We start from the raw sequence: 14,213 nt of genomic DNA on the forward strand, positions 1-14,213 counted from the left end.
CCTCCGAGGCGATGGTTTTGGGCCTCGGAATTTGCCGTGACCACTACGCTGTCAGTCTCGTGGGGCTCGGAGAGAGCTTTCCGGAATGGGGCCGCAATAGCGATTCCGAGTTCGTTCGAGAAAGTCCCGATGGTTTCGGTGCGCGCTTGCCGTGTCCGGTACGCGGTCGGCCTCGTGGGCATCGGAGGGATCCGACAATGGCGATTCCGAGATCGTTCGAGAGGTTTCGGGGCTCCGGTCGTCGATGCGCCGTCCGCGACGTGCACAGAGGCGAGGGACGACGCACACAAAATGAATGCGATCATACCAACACTAAAGCACCGGATCCCATCAGAACTCCGAAGTTAAGCGTGCTTGGGCGAGAGTAGTACTAGGATTGGTGACCCCTTGGAAGTCCTCGTGTTGCACTCCTTTTTGTGCCCCGAGCGGCCAAAAGACTTACTTAAAACTCTCTTTTAAGCTTTTCAATTTTTCCAGCATTATGGCCAACAATAAATATATCATTAACATATATATAGCAGGAGAATAATGAAATCATCATCTAAAAATTTCTTCATAAAACATACAATGACCAGACATGGTTCTAGGATGGGTGACCCCCTGGGAAGTCCTCGTGTTGCACTCCTTTTTGCGCCCCGTGCGGCCAAAACCTCTCCCGTCGACCTCCGAGGCGATGGTTTTGGGCCTCGGAATTTGTCGTGACCGCTACGCAGTCAGTCTCGTGGGGCTCGGAGAGAGCTTTCCGGAATGGGGCCGCAATAGCGATTCCGAGTTCGTTCGAGAAAGTCCCGATGGTTTCAGCGCGCGCTTGCCGTGTCCGGTACGCGGTCGGCCTCGTGGGCATCGGAGGAATCCGACAATGGCGATTCCGAGATCGTTCGAGAGGTTTTGGGGCTCCGGTCGTCGATGCGCCGTCCGCGACGTGCACAAAGGTGAGGGACGACGCACACAAAACGAGTGCGATCATATTAGCACTAAAGCACCGGATCCCATCAGAACTCCGAAGTTAAGCCTGCTTGGGCGAGAGTAGTACTAAGATGGGTGACCCCCTGGGAAGTCCTCGTGTTGCACTCCTTTTTGCGCCCCGAGCGGCCAAAAGACTTACTTAAAACTCTCTTTTAAGCTTTTCAATTTTTCCAGCATTATGGCCAACAATAAATATGTCATTAACATATATATAGCAGGAGAATAATGAAATCATCATCTAAAAATTTCTTCATAAAACATACAATGACCAGACATGGTTCTAGGATGGGTGACCCCTTGGGAAGTCCTCGTGTTGCACTCCTTTTTGCGCCCCGAGCGGCCAAAACCTCTCCCGTCGACCTCCGAGGCGATGGTTTTGGGCCTCGGAATTTGCCGTGACCGCTACGCAGTCAGTCTCGTGGGGCTCGGAGAGAGCTTTCCGGAATGGGGCCGCAATAGCGATTCCGAGTTCGTTCGAGAAAGTCCCGATGGTTTCGGCGCGCGCTTGCCGTGTCCGGTACGCGGTCGGCCTCGTGGGCATCGGAGGGATCCGACAATGGCGATTCCGAGATCGTTCGAGAGGTTTCGGGGCTCCGGTCGTCGATGTGCCGTCCGCGACGTGCATAAAGGCGAGGGACGACGCAAACAAAACGAGTGCGATCATACCAGCACTAAAGCACCGGATCCCATCAGAACTCCGAAGTTAAGCGTGCTTGGGCGAGAGTAGTATTAGAATGGGTGACCCCCTGGGAAGTCCTCGTGTTGCACTCCTTTTTGCGCCCCGAGCGGCCAAAAGACTTACTTAAAACTCTCATTTAAGCTTTTCAATTTTTCCAGCATTATGGCCAACAATAAATATGTCATTAACATATATATAGCAGGAGAATAATGAAATCATCATCTAAAAATTTCTTCATAAAACATACAATGACCAGACATGGTTCTAGAATGGGTGACCCCCTGGGAAGTCCTCGTGTTGCACTCCTTTTTGCGCCCCGAGCGGCCAAAACCTCTCCTGTCGACCTCCGAGGCGATGGTTTTGGGCCTCGGAATTTGCCGTGACTACTACGCAGTCAGTCTCGTGGGGCTCGGAGAGAGCTTTCCGGAATGGGGCCGCAATAGCGATTCCGAATTCGTTCGAGAAAGTCCCGATGGTTTCGGCGCGCACTTGCCGTGTCCGGTACGCGGTCGGCCTCGTGGGCATCGGAGGGATCCGACAATGGCGATTCCGAGATTGTTCGAGAGGTTTCGGGGCTCCGGTCGTCGATGTGTCGTCCGCGACGTGCATAAAGGCGAGGGACGACGCACACAAAACGAGTGCGATCATACCAGCACTAAAGCACCGGATCCCATCAGAACTCCGAAGTTAAGCGTGCTTGGGCGAGAGTAGTACTAGAATGGGTGACCCCCTGGGAAGTCCTCGTGTTGCACTCCTTTTTGCGCCCCGAGCGGCCAAAAGACTTACTTAAAACTCTCATTTAAGCTTTTCAATTTTTCCAGCATTATGACCAACAATAAATATGTCATTAACATATATATAGCAGGAGAATAATGAAATCATCATCTAAAAATTTCTTCATAAAACATACAATGACCAGACATGGTTCTAGAATGGGTGACCCCCTGGGAAGTCCTCGTGTTGCACTCCTTTTTGCGCCCCGAGCGGCCAAAACCTCTCCTGTCGACCTCCGAGGCGATGGTTTTGGGCCTCGGAATTTGCCGTGACCGCTACGCAGTCAGTCTCGTGGGGCTCGGAGAGAGCTTTCCGGAATGGGGCCGCAATAGCGATTCCGAGTTCGTTCGAGAAAGTCCCGATGGTTTCGGCGCGCGCTTGCCGTGTCCGGTACGCGGTCGGCCTCGTGGGCATCGGAGGGATCCGACAATGGCGATTCCGAGATCGTTCGAGAGGTTTCGGGGCTCCGGTCGTCGATGCGCCGTCCGCGACGTGCACAAAGGCGAGGGACGACGCACACAAAACGATTGCCATCATACCAGCACTAAAGCACCAGATCCCATCAGAACTCCGAAGTTAAGCCTGCTTGGGCGAGAGTAGTACTAGGATGGGTGACCCCCTGGGAAGTCCTCGTGTTGCACTCCTTTTTGCGCCCCGAGCGGCCAAAAGACTTACTTAAAACTCTCATTTAAGCTTTTCAATTTTTCCAGCATTATGGCCAACAATAAATATGTCATTAACATATATATAGCAGGAGAATAATGAAATCATCATCTAAAAATTTCTTCATAAAACATACAATGACCAGACATGGTTCTAGAATGGGTGACCCCCTGGGAAGTCCTCGTGTTGCACTCCTTTTTGCGCCCCGAGCGGCCAAAACCTCTCCCGTCGACCTCCGAGGCGATGGTTTTGGGCCTCGGAATTTGCCGTGACCACTACGCTGTCAGTCTCGTGGGGCTCGGAGAGAGCTTTCCGGAATGGGGCCGCAATAGCGATTCCGAGTTCGTTCGAGAAAGTCCCGATGGTTTCGGCGCGCGCTTGCCGTGTCCGGTACGCGGTCGGCCTCGTGGGCATCGGAGGGATCTGACAATGGCGATTCCGAGATCGTTCGAGAGGTTTCGGGGCTCCGGTCGTCGATGCGCCGTCCGCGACGTGCACAGAGGCGAGGGACGACGCACACAAAATGAATGCGATCATACCAACACTAAAGCACCGGATCCCATCAGAACTCCGAAGTTAAGCGTGCTTGGGCGAGAGTAGTACTAGGATTGGTGACCCCCTGGAAGTCCTCGTGTTGCACTCCTTTTTGTGCCCCGAGCGGCCAAAAGACTTACTTAAAACTCTCTTTTAAGCTTTTCAATTTTTCCAGCATTATGGCCAACAATAAATATATCATTAACATATATATAGCAGGAGAATAATGAAATCATCATCTAAAAATTTCTTCATAAAACATACAATGACCAGACATGGTTCTAGGATGGGTGACCCCCTGGGAAGTCCTCGTGTTGCACTCCTTTTTGCGCCCCGTGCGGCCAAAACCTCTCCCGTCGACCTCCGAGGCGATGGTTTTGGGCCTCGGAATTTGTCGTGACCGCTACGCAGTCAGTCTCGTGGGGCTCGGAGAGAGCTTTCCGGAATGGGGCCGCAATAGCGATTCCGAGTTCGTTCGAGAAAGTCCCGATGGTTTCGGCGCGCGCTTGCCGTGTCCGGTACGCGGTCGGCCTCGTGGGCATCGGAGGAATCCGACAATGGCGATTCCGAGATCGTTCGAGAGGTTTTGGGGCTCCGGTCGTCGATGCGCCGTCCGCGACGTGCACAAAGGTGAGGGACGACGCACACAAAACGAGTGCGATCATATTAGCACTAAAGCACCGGATCCCATCAGAACTCCGAAGTTAAGCCTGCTTGGGCGAGAGTAGTACTAAGATGGGTGACCCCCTGGGAAGTCCTCGTGTTGCACTCCTTTTTGCGCCCCGAGCGGCCAAAAGACTTACTTAAAACTCTCTTTTAAGCTTTTCAATTTTTCCAGCATTATGGCCAACAATAAATATGTCATTAACATATATATAGCAGGAGAATAATGAAATCATCATCTAAAAATTTCTTCATAAAACATACAATGACCAGACATGGTTCTAGGATGGGTGACCCCTTGGGAAGTCCTCGTGTTGCACTCCTTTTTGCGCCCCGAGCGGCCAAAACCTCTCCCGTCGACCTCCGAGGCGATGGTTTTGGGCCTCGGAATTTGCCGTGACCGCTACGCAGTCAGTCTCGTGGGGCTCGGAGAGAGCTTTCCGGAATGGGGCCGCAATAGCGATTCCGAGTTCGTTCGAGAAAGTCCCGATGGTTTCGGCGCGCGCTTGCCGTGTCCGGTACGCGGTCGGCCTCGTGGGCATCGGAGGGATCCGACAATGGCGATTCCGAGATCGTTCGAGAGGTTTCGGGGCTCCGGTCGTCGATGTGCCGTCCGCGACGTGCATAAAGGCGAGGGACGACGCAAACAAAACGAGTGCGATCATACCAGCACTAAAGCACCGGATCCCATCAGAACTCCGAAGTTAAGCGTGCTTGGGCGAGAGTAGTATTAGAATGGGTGACCCCCTGGGAAGTCCTCGTGTTGCACTCCTTTTTGCGCCCCGAGCGGCCAAAAGACTTACTTAAAACTCTCATTTAAGCTTTTCAATTTTTCCAGCATTATGGCCAACAATAAATATGTCATTAACATATATATAGCAGGAGAATAATGAAATCATCATCTAAAAATTTCTTCATAAAACATACAATGACCAGACATGGTTCTAGAATGGGTGACCCCCTGGGAAGTCCTCGTGTTGCACTCCTTTTTGCGCCCCGAGCGGCCAAAACCTCTCCTGTCGACCTCCGAGGCGATGGTTTTGGGCCTCGGAATTTGCCGTGACTACTACGCAGTCAGTCTCGTGGGGCTCGGAGAGAGCTTTCCGGAATGGGGCCGCAATAGCGATTCCGAATTCGTTCGAGAAAGTCCCGATGGTTTCGGCGCGCACTTGCCGTGTCCGGTACGCGGTCGGCCTCGTGGGCATCGGAGGGATCCGACAATGGCGATTCCGAGATTGTTCGAGAGGTTTCGGGGCTCCGGTCGTCGATGTGTCGTCCGCGACGTGCATAAAGGCGAGGGACGACGCACACAAAACGAGTGCGATCATACCAGCACTAAAGCACCGGATCCCATCAGAACTCCGAAGTTAAGCGTGCTTGGGCGAGAGTAGTACTAGAATGGGTGACCCCCTGGGAAGTCCTCGTGTTGCACTCCTTTTTGCGCCCCGAGCGGCCAAAAGACTTACTTAAAACTCTCATTTAAGCTTTTCAATTTTTCCAGCATTATGACCAACAATAAATATGTCATTAACATATATATAGCAGGAGAATAATGAAATCATCATCTAAAAATTTCTTCATAAAACATACAATGACCAGACATGGTTCTAGAATGGGTGACCCCCTGGGAAGTCCTCGTGTTGCACTCCTTTTTGCGCCCCGAGCGGCCAAAACCTCTCCTGTCGACCTCCGAGGCGATGGTTTTGGGCCTCGGAATTTGCCGTGACCGCTACGCAGTCAGTCTCGTGGGGCTCGGAGAGAGCTTTCCGGAATGGGGCCGCAATAGCGATTCCGAGTTCGTTCGAGAAAGTCCCGATGGTTTCGGCGCGCGCTTGCCGTGTCCGGTACGCGGTCGGCCTCGTGGGCATCGGAGGGATCCGACAATGGCGATTCCGAGATCGTTCGAGAGGTTTCGGGGCTCCGGTCGTCGATGCGCCGTCCGCGACGTGCACAAAGGCGAGGGACGACGCACACAAAACGATTGCCATCATACCAGCACTAAAGCACCAGATCCCATCAGAACTCCGAAGTTAAGCCTGCTTGGGCGAGAGTAGTACTAGGATGGGTGACCCCCTGGGAAGTCCTCGTGTTGCACTCCTTTTTGCGCCCCGAGCGGCCAAAAGACTTACTTAAAACTCTCATTTAAGCTTTTCAATTTTTCCAGCATTATGGCCAACAATAAATATGTCATTAACATATATATAGCAGGAGAATAATGAAATCATCATCTAAAAATTTCTTCATAAAACATACAATGACCAGACATGGTTCTAGAATGGGTGACCCCCTGGGAAGTCCTCGTGTTGCACTCCTTTTTGCGCCCCGAGCGGCCAAAACCTCTCCCGTCGACCTCCGAGGCGATGGTTTTGGGCCTCGGAATTTGCCGTGACCACTACGCTGTCAGTCTCGTGGGGCTCGGAGAGAGCTTTCCGGAATGGGGCCGCAATAGCGATTCCGAGTTCGTTCGAGAAAGTCCCGATGGTTTCGGCGCGCGCTTGCCGTGTCCGGTACGCGGTCGGCCTCGTGGGCATCGGAGGGATCTGACAATGGCGATTCCGAGATCGTTCGAGAGGTTTCGGGGCTCCGGTCGTCGATGCGCCGTCCGCGACGTGCACAGAGGCGAGGGACGACGCACACAAAATGAATGCGATCATACCAACACTAAAGCACCGGATCCCATCAGAACTCCGAAGTTAAGCGTGCTTGGGCGAGAGTAGTACTAGGATTGGTGACCCCCTGGAAGTCCTCGTGTTGAACTCCTTTTTGTGCCCCGAGCGGCCAAAAGACTTACTTAAAACTCTCTTTTAAGCTTTTCAATTTTTCCAGCATTATGGCCAACAATAAATATATCATTAACATATATATAGCAGGAGAATAATGAAATCATCATCTAAAAATTTCTTCATAAAACATACAATGACCAGACATGGTTCTAGGATGGGTGACCCCCTGGGAAGTCCTCGTGTTGCACTCCTTTTTGCGCCCCGTGCGGCCAAAACCTCTCCCGTCGACCTCCGAGGCGATGGTTTTGGGCCTCGGAATTTGTCGTGACCGCTACGCAGTCAGTCTCGTGGGGCTCGGAGAGAGCTTTCCGGAATGGGGCCGCAATAGCGATTCCGAGTTCGTTCGAGAAAGTCCCGATGGTTTCGGCGCGCGCTTGCCGTGTCCGGTACGCGGTCGGCCTCGTGGGCATCGGAGGAATCCGACAATGGCGATTCCGAGATCGTTCGAGAGGTTTTGGGGCTCCGGTCGTCGATGCGCCGTCCGCGACGTGCACAAAGGTGAGGGACGACGCACACAAAACGAGTGCGATCATATTAGCACTAAAGCACCGGATCCCATCAGAACTCCGAAGTTAAGCCTGCTTGGGCGAGAGTAGTACTAAGATGGGTGACCCCCTGGGAAGTCCTCGTGTTGCACTCCTTTTTGCGCCCCGAGCGGCCAAAAGACTTACTTAAAACTCTCTTTTAAGCTTTTCAATTTTTCCAGCATTATGGCCAACAATAAATATGTCATTAACATATATATAGCAGGAGAATAATGAAATCATCATCTAAAAATTTCTTCATAAAACATACAATGACCAGACATGGTTCTAGGATGGGTGACCCCTTGGGAAGTCCTCGTGTTGCACTCCTTTTTGCGCCCCGAGCGGCCAAAACCTCTCCCGTCGACCTCCGAGGCGATGGTTTTGGGCCTCGGAATTTGCCGTGACCGCTACGCAGTCAGTCTCGTGGGGCTCGGAGAGAGCTTTCCGGAATGGGGCCGCAATAGCGATTCCGAGTTCGTTCGAGAAAGTCCCGATGGTTTCGGCGCGCGCTTGCCGTGTCCGGTACGCGGTCGGCCTCGTGGGCATCGGAGGGATCCGACAATGGCGATTCCGAGATCGTTCGAGAGGTTTCGGGGCTCCGGTCGTCGATGTGCCGTCCGCGACGTGCATAAAGGCGAGGGACGACGCAAACAAAACGAGTGCGATCATACCAGCACTAAAGCACCGGATCCCATCAGAACTCCGAAGTTAAGCGTGCTTGGGCGAGAGTAGTATTAGAATGGGTGACCCCCTGGGAAGTCCTCGTGTTGCACTCCTTTTTGCGCCCCGAGCGGCCAAAAGACTTACTTAAAACTCTCATTTAAGCTTTTCAATTTTTCCAGCATTATGGCCAACAATAAATATGTCATTAACATATATATAGCAGGAGAATAATGAAATCATCATCTAAAAATTTCTTCATAAAACATACAATGACCAGACATGGTTCTAGAATGGGTGACCCCCTGGGAAGTCCTCGTGTTGCACTCCTTTTTGCGCCCCGAGCGGCCAAAACCTCTCCTGTCGACCTCCGAGGCGATGGTTTTGGGCCTCGGAATTTGCCGTGACTACTACGCAGTCAGTCTCGTGGGGCTCGGAGAGAGCTTTCCGGAATGGGGCCGCAATAGCGATTCCGAATTCGTTCGAGAAAGTCCCGATGGTTTCGGCGCGCGCTTGCCGTGTCCGGTACGCGGTCGGCCTCGTGGGCATCGGAGGGATCCGACAATGGCGATTCCGAGATTGTTCGAGAGGTTTCGGGGCTCCGGTCGTCGATGTGTCGTCCGCGACGTGCATAAAGGCGAGGGACGACGCACACAAAACGAGTGCGATCATACCAGCACTAAAGCACCGGATCCCATCAGAACTCCGAAGTTAAGCGTGCTTGGGCGAGAGTAGTACTAGAATGGGTGACCCCTTGGGAAGTCCTCGTGTTGCACTCCTTTTTGCGCCCCGAGCGGCCAAAAGACTTACTTAAAACTCTCATTTAAGCTTTTCAATTTTTCCAGCATTATGACCAACAATAAATATGTCATTAACATATATATAGCAGGAGAATAATGAAATCATCATCTAAAAATTTCTTCATAAAACATACAATGACCAGACATGGTTCTAGAATGGGTGACCCCCTGGGAAGTCCTCGTGTTGCACTCCTTTTTGCGCCCCGAGCGGCCAAAACCTCTCCTGTCGACCTCCGAGGCGATGGTTTTGGGCCTCGGAATTTGCCGTGACCGCTACGCAGTCAGTCTCGTGGGGCTCGGAGAGAGCTTTCCGGAATGGGGCCGCAATAGAGATTCCGAGTTCGTTCGAGAAAGTCCCGATGGTTTCGGCGCGCGCTTGCCGTGTCCGGTACGCGGTCGGCCTCGTGGGCATCGGAGGGATCCGACAATGGCGATTCCGAGATCGTTCGAGAGGTTTCGGGGCTCCGGTCGTCGATGCGCCGTCCGCGACGTGCACAAAGGCGAGGGACGACGCACACAAAACGAGTGCGATCATATTAGCACTAAAGCACCGGATCCCATCAGAACTCCGAAGTTAAGCCTGCTTGGGCGAGAGTAGTACTAAGATGGGTGACCCCCTGGGAAGTCCTCGTGTTGCACTCCTTTTTGCGCCCCGAGCGGCCAAAAGACTTACTTAAAACTCTCTTTTAAGCTTTTCAATTTTTCCAGCATTATGGCCAACAATAAATATGTCATTAACATATATATAGCAGGAGAATAATGAAATCATCATCTAAAAATTTCTTCATAAAACATACAATGACCAGACATGGTTCTAGGATGGGTGACCCCTTGGGAAGTCCTCGTGTTGCACTCCTTTTTGCGCCCCGAGCGGCCAAAACCTCTCCCGTCGACCTCCGAGGCGATGGTTTTGGGCCTCGGAATTTGCCGTGACCGCTACGCAGTCAGTCTCGTGGGGCTCGGAGAGAGCTTTCCGGAATGGGGCCGCAATAGCGATTCCGAGTTCGTTCGAGAAAGTCCCGATGGTTTCGGCGCGCGCTTGCCGTGTCCGGTACGCGGTCGGCCTCGTGGGCATCGGAGGGATCCGACAATGGCGATTCCGAGATCGTTCGAGAGGTTTCGAGGCTCCGGTCGTCGATGTGCCGTCCGCGACGTGCATAAAGGCGAGGGACGACGCAAACAAAACGAGTGCGATCATACCAGCACTAAAGCACCGGATCCCATCAGAACTCCGAAGTTAAGCGTGCTTGGGCGAGAGTAGTACTAGAATGGGTGACCCCCTGGGAAGTCCTCGTGTTGCACTCCTTTTTGCGCCCCGAGCGGCCAAAAGACTTACTTAAAACTCTCATTTAAGCTTTTCAATTTTTCCAGCATTATGGCCAACAATAAATATGTCATTAACATATATATAGCAGGAGAATAATGAAATCATCATCTAAAAATTTCTTCATAAAACATACAATGACCAGACATGGTTCTAGAATGGGTGAACCCCTGGGAAGTCCTCGTGTTGCACTCCTTTTTGCGCCCCGAGCGGCCAAAACCTCTCCTGTCAACCTCCGAGGCGATGGTTTTGGGCCTCGGAATTTGCCGTGACCGCTACGCAGTCAGTCTCGTGGGGCTCGGAGAGAGCTTTCCGGAATGGGGCCGCAATAGCGATTCCGAGTTCGTTCGAGAAAGTCCCGATGGTTTCGGCGCGCGCTTGCCGTGTCCGGTACGCGGTCGGCCTCGTGGGCATCGGAGGGATCCGGCAATGGCGATTCCGAGATCGTTCGAGAGGTTTCGGGGCTCCGGTCGTCGATGCGCCGTCCGCGACGTGCACAAAGGCGAGGGACGACGCACACAAAACGAATGCGATCATACCAACACTAAAGCACCGGATCCCATCAGAACTCCGAAGTTAAGCGTGCTTGGGCGAGAGTAGTACTAGGATGGGTGACCCCCTTGAAGTCCTCGTGTTGCACTCCTTTTTGTGCCCCGAGCGGCCAAAAGACTTACTTAAAACTCTCTTTTAAGCTTTTCAATTTTTCCAGCATTATGGCCAACAATAAATATGTCATTAACATATATATAGCAGGAGAATAATGAAATCATCATCTAAAAATTTCTTCATAAAACATACAATGACCAGACATGGTTCTAGGATGGGTGACCCCCTGGGAAGTCCTCGTGTTGCACTCCTTTTTGCGCCCCGAGCGGCCAAAACCTCTCCCGTCGACCTCCGAGGCGATGGTTTTGGGCCTCGGAATTTGCCGTGACCGCTACGCAGTCAGACTCGTGGGGCTCGGAGAGAGCTTTCCGGAATGGGGCCGCAATAGCGATTCCGAGTTCGTTCGAGAAAGTCCCGATGGTTTCGGCGCGCGCTTACCGTGTCCGGTACGCGGTCGGCCTCGTGGGCATCGAAGGGATCCGACAATGGCGATTCCGAGATCGTTCGAGAGGTTTCGGGGCTCCGGTCGTCGATGCGCCATCCGCGACGTGCACAAAGGCGAGGGACGACGCACACAAAACGAGGGCGATCATACTAGCTCTAAAGCACCGGATCCCATCAAAACTCCGAAGTTAAGCGTGCTTGGGCGAGAGTAGTTCTAAGATGGGTGACCCCTTGGGAAGTCCTCGTGTTGCACTCCTTTTTACGCCCCGAGCGGCCAAAAGACTTACTTAAAACTCTCTTTTAAGCTTTTCAATTTTTCCAGCATTATGGCCAACAATAAATATGTCATTAACATATATATAGCAGGAGAATAATGAAATCATCATCTAAAAATTTCTTCATAAAACATACAATGACCAGACATGGTTCTAGGATGGGTGACCCCCTGGGAAGTCCTCGTGTTGCACTCCTTTTTGCGCCCCGAGCGGACAAAACCTCTCCCGTCGACCTCCGAGGCGATGGTTTTGGGCCTCGGAATTTGCCGTGACCGCTACGAAGTCAGTCTCGTGGGGCTCGGAGAGAACTTTCCGGAATGGGGCCGCAATAGCGATTCCGAGTTCGTTCGAGAAAGTCCCGATGGTTTCGGCGCGCGCTTGCCGTGTCCGGTACGCGGTCGGCCTCGTGGGCATCGGAGGGATCCGACAATGGCGATTCCGAGATCGTTCGAGAGGTTTCGGGGCTCCGGTCGTCGATGCGCCATCCGCGACGTGCACAAAGGCGAGGGACGACGCACACAAAACGAGTGCGATCATACCAGCACTAAAGCACCGGATCCCATCAGAACTTCGAAGTTAAGCCTGCTTGGGTGAGAGTAGTACTAGGATGGGTGACCCCCTGGGAAGTCCTCGTGTTGCACTCCTTTTTGCGCCCCGAGCGGCCAAAAGACTTACTTAAAACTCTCTTTTAAGCTTTTCAATTTTTCCAGCATTATGGCCAACAATAAATATGTCATTAACATATATATAGCAGGAGAATAATGAAATCATCATCTAAAAATTTCTTCATAAAACATACAATGACCAGACATGGTTCTAGGATGGGTGACCACCTGGGAAGTCCTCGTGTTGCACTCCTTTTTGCGCCCCGAGCGGCCAAAACCTCTACCGTCGACCTCCGAGGCGATGGTTTTGGGCCTCGGAATTTGCCGTGACCGCTACGCAGTCAGTCTCGTGGGGCTCGGAGAGAGCTTTCTGGAATGGGGCCGCAATAGCGATTCCGAGTTCGTTCGAGAAAGTCCCGATGGTTTCGGCGCGCGCTTGCCGTGTCCGGTACGCGGTCGGCCTCGTGGGCATCGGAGGGATCCGACAATGGCGATTCCGAGATCGTTCGAGAGGTTTCGGGGCTCCGGTCGTCGATGCGCCGTCCGCGACTTGCACAAAGGCGAGGGACGACGCACACAAAACGAGTACGATCATACCAGCACTAAAGCACCGGATCCCATCAGAACTCCGAAGTTAATCGTGCTTGGGCGAGAGTAGTACTAGGAAGGGTGACCCCCTGGGAAGTCCTCGTGTTGCACTCCTTTTTGCGCCCCGAGCGGGCAAAACCTCTCCCGTCGACCCCCGAGGCGATGGTTTTGGGCCTCGGAATTTGCCGTGACTGCTGCGCAGTCAGTCTCGTGGGGCTCGGAGAGAGCTTTCCGGAATGGGGCCGCAATAGCGATTCCGAGTTCGTTCGAGAAAGTCCCGATGGTTTCGGCACGCGCTTGCCGTGTCCGGTACGCGGTCGGCCTCGTGGGCATCGGAGGGATCCGACAATGGCGATTCCGAGATCGTTCGAGAGGTTTCGGGGCTCCGGTCGTCGATGCGCCGTCCGCGACGTGCACAAAGGCGAGGGACGACGCACACAAAACGAGTGCGATCATACCAGCACCGGATCCCATCAGAACTCCGAAGTTAAGCGTGCTTGGGCGAGAGTAGTACTAGGATGGGTGACCCCCTGGGAAGTCCTCGTGTTGCACTCCTTTTTGCGCCCCGAGCGGCCAAAAGACTTGCTTAAAACTCTCTTTTAAGCTTTTCAATTTTTCCAGCATTATGGCTAACAATAAATATGTCATTAACATATATATAGCAGGAGAATAATGAAATCATCATCTAAAAATTTCTTCATAAAACATACAATGACCAGACATGGTTCTAGGATGGGTGACCCCCTGGGAAGTCCTCGTGTTGCACTCCTTTTTGCGCCCCGAGCGGCCAAAACCTCTCCCGTCGACCTCCGAGGTGATGGTTTTGGGCCTCGGAATTTGCCGTGACCGCTACGCAGTCAGTCTCGTGGGGCTCGGAGAGAGCTTTCCGGAATGGGGCCGCAATAGCGATTCCGAGTTCGTTCGAGAAAGTCCCGATGGTTTCGGCGCGCGCTTACCGTGTCCGGTACGCGGTCGGCCTCGTGGGCATCGAAGGGATCCGACAATGGCGATTCCGAGATCGTTCGAGAGGTTTCGGGGCTCCGGTCGTCGATGCGCCATCCGCGACGTGCACAAAGGCGAGGGACGACGCACACAAAACGAGTGCGATCATACTAGCACTAAAGCACCGGATCCCATCAGAACTCCGAAGTTAAGCGTGCTTGGGCGAGAGTAGTACTAAGATGGGTGACCCCTTGGGAAGTCCTCGTGTTGCAATCCTTTTTGCGCCCCGAGCGGCCAAAAGACTTACTTAAAACTCTCTTTTAAGCTTTTCAATTTTTCCAGCATTATGGCCAACAATAAATATGTCATTAACATATATA

General features: G+C 52.8%; 21 non-coding genes and 1 pseudogene across 21 annotated transcripts; all 22 read left to right on the forward strand.

Annotated features, from left to right (window-relative positions):
* Nucleotides 1-293: 293 nt before the first annotated feature.
* On the forward strand, nucleotides 294-411 carry LOC135590752 (5S ribosomal RNA). Its single transcript, XR_010478158.1, has one exon. It is a non-coding gene; the product is annotated as a 5S ribosomal RNA (ribosomal RNA).
* Nucleotides 412-955: 544 nt separating this feature from the next.
* On the forward strand, nucleotides 956-1,074 carry LOC135589918 (5S ribosomal RNA). Its single transcript, XR_010477325.1, has one exon. It is a non-coding gene; the product is annotated as a 5S ribosomal RNA (ribosomal RNA).
* Nucleotides 1,075-1,618: 544 nt separating this feature from the next.
* On the forward strand, nucleotides 1,619-1,737 carry LOC135590601 (5S ribosomal RNA). Its single transcript, XR_010478008.1, has one exon. It is a non-coding gene; the product is annotated as a 5S ribosomal RNA (ribosomal RNA).
* A 544-nt stretch (nucleotides 1,738-2,281) lies between these two features.
* LOC135589316 (5S ribosomal RNA) lies at nucleotides 2,282-2,400 on the forward strand. Its single transcript, XR_010476724.1, has one exon. It is a non-coding gene; the product is annotated as a 5S ribosomal RNA (ribosomal RNA).
* A 544-nt stretch (nucleotides 2,401-2,944) lies between these two features.
* LOC135590436 (5S ribosomal RNA) lies at nucleotides 2,945-3,063 on the forward strand. Its single transcript, XR_010477844.1, has one exon. It is a non-coding gene; the product is annotated as a 5S ribosomal RNA (ribosomal RNA).
* A 544-nt stretch (nucleotides 3,064-3,607) lies between these two features.
* Nucleotides 3,608-3,725, forward strand: LOC135590763 (5S ribosomal RNA). The gene has a single exon (XR_010478169.1). It is a non-coding gene; the product is annotated as a 5S ribosomal RNA (ribosomal RNA).
* A 544-nt stretch (nucleotides 3,726-4,269) lies between these two features.
* On the forward strand, nucleotides 4,270-4,388 carry LOC135589919 (5S ribosomal RNA). The gene has a single exon (XR_010477326.1). It is a non-coding gene; the product is annotated as a 5S ribosomal RNA (ribosomal RNA).
* Nucleotides 4,389-4,932: 544 nt separating this feature from the next.
* Nucleotides 4,933-5,051, forward strand: LOC135590613 (5S ribosomal RNA). Its single transcript, XR_010478020.1, has one exon. It is a non-coding gene; the product is annotated as a 5S ribosomal RNA (ribosomal RNA).
* Nucleotides 5,052-5,595: 544 nt separating this feature from the next.
* On the forward strand, nucleotides 5,596-5,714 carry LOC135589329 (5S ribosomal RNA). The gene has a single exon (XR_010476737.1). It is a non-coding gene; the product is annotated as a 5S ribosomal RNA (ribosomal RNA).
* A 544-nt stretch (nucleotides 5,715-6,258) lies between these two features.
* LOC135590437 (5S ribosomal RNA) lies at nucleotides 6,259-6,377 on the forward strand. Its single transcript, XR_010477845.1, has one exon. It is a non-coding gene; the product is annotated as a 5S ribosomal RNA (ribosomal RNA).
* A 544-nt stretch (nucleotides 6,378-6,921) lies between these two features.
* Nucleotides 6,922-7,039, forward strand: LOC135591330 (5S ribosomal RNA). Its single transcript, XR_010478484.1, has one exon. It is a non-coding gene; the product is annotated as a 5S ribosomal RNA (ribosomal RNA).
* A 544-nt stretch (nucleotides 7,040-7,583) lies between these two features.
* On the forward strand, nucleotides 7,584-7,702 carry LOC135589920 (5S ribosomal RNA). Its single transcript, XR_010477327.1, has one exon. It is a non-coding gene; the product is annotated as a 5S ribosomal RNA (ribosomal RNA).
* A 544-nt stretch (nucleotides 7,703-8,246) lies between these two features.
* Nucleotides 8,247-8,365, forward strand: LOC135590625 (5S ribosomal RNA). The gene has a single exon (XR_010478032.1). It is a non-coding gene; the product is annotated as a 5S ribosomal RNA (ribosomal RNA).
* Nucleotides 8,366-8,909: 544 nt separating this feature from the next.
* On the forward strand, nucleotides 8,910-9,028 carry LOC135589438 (5S ribosomal RNA). Its single transcript, XR_010476845.1, has one exon. It is a non-coding gene; the product is annotated as a 5S ribosomal RNA (ribosomal RNA).
* Nucleotides 9,029-9,572: 544 nt separating this feature from the next.
* LOC135589922 (5S ribosomal RNA) lies at nucleotides 9,573-9,691 on the forward strand. The gene has a single exon (XR_010477328.1). It is a non-coding gene; the product is annotated as a 5S ribosomal RNA (ribosomal RNA).
* A 544-nt stretch (nucleotides 9,692-10,235) lies between these two features.
* On the forward strand, nucleotides 10,236-10,354 carry LOC135589341 (5S ribosomal RNA). The gene has a single exon (XR_010476749.1). It is a non-coding gene; the product is annotated as a 5S ribosomal RNA (ribosomal RNA).
* Nucleotides 10,355-10,898: 544 nt separating this feature from the next.
* On the forward strand, nucleotides 10,899-11,016 carry LOC135590499 (5S ribosomal RNA). The gene has a single exon (XR_010477907.1). It is a non-coding gene; the product is annotated as a 5S ribosomal RNA (ribosomal RNA).
* Nucleotides 11,017-11,560: 544 nt separating this feature from the next.
* Nucleotides 11,561-11,679, forward strand: LOC135590811 (5S ribosomal RNA). Its single transcript, XR_010478217.1, has one exon. It is a non-coding gene; the product is annotated as a 5S ribosomal RNA (ribosomal RNA).
* Nucleotides 11,680-12,223: 544 nt separating this feature from the next.
* On the forward strand, nucleotides 12,224-12,342 carry LOC135589947 (5S ribosomal RNA). Its single transcript, XR_010477353.1, has one exon. It is a non-coding gene; the product is annotated as a 5S ribosomal RNA (ribosomal RNA).
* A 544-nt stretch (nucleotides 12,343-12,886) lies between these two features.
* On the forward strand, nucleotides 12,887-13,005 carry LOC135589896 (5S ribosomal RNA). The gene has a single exon (XR_010477303.1). It is a non-coding gene; the product is annotated as a 5S ribosomal RNA (ribosomal RNA).
* Nucleotides 13,006-13,335: 330 nt separating this feature from the next.
* LOC135591188 (5S ribosomal RNA) lies at nucleotides 13,336-13,446 on the forward strand (annotated as a pseudogene).
* A 544-nt stretch (nucleotides 13,447-13,990) lies between these two features.
* LOC135589297 (5S ribosomal RNA) lies at nucleotides 13,991-14,109 on the forward strand. Its single transcript, XR_010476705.1, has one exon. It is a non-coding gene; the product is annotated as a 5S ribosomal RNA (ribosomal RNA).
* The last annotated feature ends 104 nt before the right edge of the window (nucleotides 14,110-14,213 follow it).

This window comes from Musa acuminata, chromosome BXJ1-8, assembly GCF_036884655.1.
Source record: "Musa acuminata AAA Group cultivar baxijiao chromosome BXJ1-8, Cavendish_Baxijiao_AAA, whole genome shotgun sequence".
Classification (NCBI taxonomy): Eukaryota; Viridiplantae; Streptophyta; class Magnoliopsida; order Zingiberales; family Musaceae; genus Musa; species Musa acuminata.